The 4,189-nt window shown below is 38.3% G+C and overlaps 1 non-coding gene across 1 annotated transcript; it reads right to left on the bottom strand.

The window, feature by feature from the left end:
- Window positions 1-456: 456 nt before the first annotated feature.
- Trnas-cga (transfer RNA serine (anticodon CGA)) lies at window positions 457-531 on the bottom strand. The gene has a single exon. It is a non-coding gene; the product is annotated as a tRNA-Ser (tRNA).
- Between the last annotated feature and the right edge of the window lie 3,658 nt (window positions 532-4,189).

Genomic DNA, 4,189 nt, shown 5'->3' with positions numbered 1-4,189 from the left:
CGTGATGATCATTTCTCCCTATATAGGTGGGTGCCAACAGAATGTTTTCGCAATCGGAGGAGAAAACTGGTGATTGAAATTTCACGAGAAGATCCCGTGGCAAAAAAAGCCTTTGTTTTAATGATTGCCACTGCAATTCACGTATCATGTCTGTGACACTATCTCCACTATTTCGCGATAATACACAACGAGCTACCCTTCTTTGAACTTTTTCGATATCCGTCAGCCCCACCTGATGCGGATCCCACACCACACAGCAATACTCCAGAATAGGACGGACAAGGGTAATGTAAGCAGTCTCTTTAGTAGACCTGTTGCACCTTTTAAGTGTTCTGCCAATGAATCGCAGTCTTTGGTTTGCTTTACTCACAATATTATCTATGTGATCGCTACAATTTAGATTATTTGTAATTGTAATCCCTAAGTATTTGAAATTTTCTGGCAGATTCAAACTGTGTGCCGGGCCGAGACTCGAACTCGGGACCTTTGCCTTTCGTGGGCAAGTGCTCTACCAACTGAGCTACCCAAGCACGACTCACGCCTCGTCTCCTGCCTTCCAGACTTTACAGAAGCTCGCCTGCGAACCTTGCAGAGCCAGTACTCCTGAAAGAAAGGATATTGCGGAGACATGGCTTAGTCACAGCGGGGGGGATGTTTCTAGAATGAAATTTTCACTCTACAGCGGAGTGTACGCTGATATTTACTTCTGCCAGTAAAGCTGTAAGGACGGAGCGTGAGTCGTGCTTGGGTAGCTCAGTCGGTAGAGCACTTGCCCGCGAAAGGCAAAGGTCCCGAGTTCGAGTCTCGGTCCGGCACACAGTTTTAATCTGCCAGGAAGTTCCACATCAGCGCACACTCCGCTGTAGAGTGAAAATTTCATTCAAGTCATATATTTGCTTGTTTGTTTCCGATTGTTCCATGTACATGTTATACACCAATTAAAAACTAAGGGACAGGCTAGTGAACCAATGCCAACAGCTAAAAAACCGGTAGTCAGTCTCAAAGAGATGTGCACTGCATTTAATTGATTCTCGTAAGTATAATGCTCGTGCGGAGTTTACAGGAATACTTATTCATCTTGCTCAGGCTCGACGCTCCTCTTAACGTTCGTCCGTGTTCGAAATTTAAGATTTGCGTTTTAGTGATACCCGCTGATGAAAGAGATTATTTATTTCTTTTCATTCAGCCAGACACCCACATATGTTTTTACCACTATGTGTCGTCTTCTGTGGGTCAAATTTATTTCTGTGAAGTATAACACAAAGTTTATAATCGTGTGTCTGTTGTAGACGTAAAAATTATAGGATTTGCGCTGTCTTCGGTGTGTTTTCGTTACTCGTCTGAAAATTACATTGTTAGTGAATAAAAATCTACACATAGGTTTTTGGGACGTTTTTTGCCGTTTTTGTCTGCGAAGGAGACACGAAGAAAATTTGTACTCACATACACATACACACATGTGTGTGATGTCCTTGCTTAGGTTTAAGTAGTCCTGAGCTATTGGGGACTGATGACCTCAGATGTTAAGTCCCATAGTGCTCAGAGCCGGTTTTTTGTGTCGGTCTGGTGCAAAAACAATCTCCAAAATTCTTTCGGTAGAGGGAAACACACACACACACACACACACACACACACACACACACACACACAGAGAGAGAGAGAGAGAGAGAGAGAGAGAGAGAGAGAGAGAGAGTGAGATAACGTCACACATCACTTAAGTTCTTCCCCAGTGGAGACACCACTATAGTTCTCATGGAACATTCAAAATTCACCCACCAAATACAAAGTATACAATCAAAAAGTGGGCAGCCGCAATAACATAGCACCTCTCAATGATCATGGAAACATATGTCTCCTCAAATCGCATTTTTGTGGAAAATACATGTCAAGAAAAGGTAAGAGTGAAATTATACAAAAATGTGGTGAAAACAGTGCACACAATAGCAGTAGAAAGACTCATCCACCAGAGAAAGGTAACAGGACGGAAAATGTAAGTACAGTAATATGCATAACCACTACCCACGAGAAAGTACTTCAAAAATTCACAAATTTCCTCCAGGACTACTTTTCAGATGACATGCTGTCAAAGGGAGATGAAAGGGCACAAAAAACCGATTTACAAAAATAAAAATCACCCACAGAACATGGCTCATAGATATCAAAACACATCCATGTCAATAAAAAGAAATAGTATTTTGCATAAGGCGGATATCAATAAAACCCAAATATTAAATTGCTAAGAGAGAAGATCGTCAAGAGGACTTTCCAGCCACAGCAACATGGTTCTCTCAAGGCCATTCCAAACTATTCCCACATTGCTCCGCAAAAAAAAATTAAGAATAGAACGGTACAGTTGGACAAATCTGCCCTCGACATCAGTTTTAACAACATCCATTTCAGTAATAACATAATTTCTGGTTTGTAACAGTCAATGTTAACAAGTCACCTGTAGCATAAGTAATAGCAGAAGTTATTTGTCTAGAAGAATTAATTCGTTTCCCATATGCTAAAAACAGTAGCTCAGTGTTCACATATAAAAAAACTTTAAACTAACTAATCTCATTAAAACAGCAACCCATTTCGATGAGATCACACAAAGGATCCAATCTTAAATAGGAACAGTAACGATAAGGAAGCAAGAAACACAAAACAAAAAAACTGAATCTCCTCTTGAAATCCAACATACCAAGGAATAAATAAAAAACAAGACTACCCAATTCAAGTTCCACGTCAGACTTTCCAATTCAACTGTCAGAATTAACAAAACAAGAAAAAGAATTATTTGAAAAGAGACCCAAACACTACATGAAGATAAACATAGGAAAAAGATTGGAAAACCGAAGTTTCAATTCCAGCTTGACAAGAAAACTGGTACAAGAAGAGATAAAGTAGATAATTAAGAAGAACTAGACCCATATGAACTCAAAACAAAGCAAATCCAGAAAACTAAATAAAAAAATTACAAGAAAAAAGAGACATTACCAAGGCAGATAATGGGAATAGCCTGGTCGTTGCAAGTGAGGCACCATACAACAATGTAACAGAAAAGCTGACAGAAGAGAAAGACATCATTTAATTTATCAGTGAACTGACAATGAGGTGCCAAAGAAACATCAAGAAACTCATAAAAATTCTCAAATTTACCATCAAAAAAGCTCGAGGAAAGTACATGACACAAAAGAATCCCAAAGCACCTTATCTAAATAGCTTACCAAAAATGAACAAACATAACTATTAGACCAATAACTGACTGTAAATATACCACCAACCAGATATCATTTGACATCACATCCACATACAAATATGCCAGTAGGAGAATCAATCAATGTTCTTAAGGAGCAACTACAAAAAGAAGGTAACACAAAACATACAGACACAGGTTAAATGAGGCCATCCTTAAGTTTATAATAAATCATAACTACTTAATTTTCAACTAGGAGTTCTGTCTCCAAAATATGGCCCACCATTGGGCTCATCAGTCAATGATCTATTTGCATACGTATTTCTAAACTACATAGGCAACAAAACATTCATAGAAATTATACATCCAAAACACTACAAGGTTTCTACTGCTACAGTTATATGGACGACATTGTTTGCTTGATAGACAACACATACACATGGATGAAATACCTACATGGTATCATAAACACTGTTCATCCAAAAATAAAATTCACCATTGAAACAGAAGATATGAAAGTCAGCTTCTTAATCAACAACAAACACAATTTTGGAATATTCGGAAACCATGCAACCTCAAATACAACTATTCTCATCCATTGAATCTCCCAGGGCAGCAGACCCTCAAGTTTCAGATATTCTCTACATGGGTTCAACAGAAATCAAGGGGACAAACTCAACTATACACAGGAATTAAACTCAGTGCACCGGATACCTAGAGGAAATGGATACAACAAACAAACTTAAGAGAAAAGTAAAAAATGAAATTAAAAAAGAAGAAACTACAAGTAAATCACCAAAAACAGAGAACCAGGTGCACAAATACTTGTCAGACACAGGGAACCCGGAACACCTACAAATATTTCAGCGACCATTTACTAATATAAAGAAACAGAAACGTTCAAATGGTGCGGAGCATCCTGAATAAATAAGAGCTAAAAATATCATTTTGGACAAACAATACAATACAGAAAAACATAAACACTAAAAACCCTTCCAGCAACGGATT

This window comes from Schistocerca gregaria, chromosome 2 (assembly GCF_023897955.1).
Source record: "Schistocerca gregaria isolate iqSchGreg1 chromosome 2, iqSchGreg1.2, whole genome shotgun sequence".
Lineage (NCBI taxonomy): Eukaryota > Metazoa > Arthropoda > Insecta > Orthoptera > Acrididae > Schistocerca > Schistocerca gregaria.
This window is presented reverse-complemented; position numbering and strand designations above follow the sequence as displayed.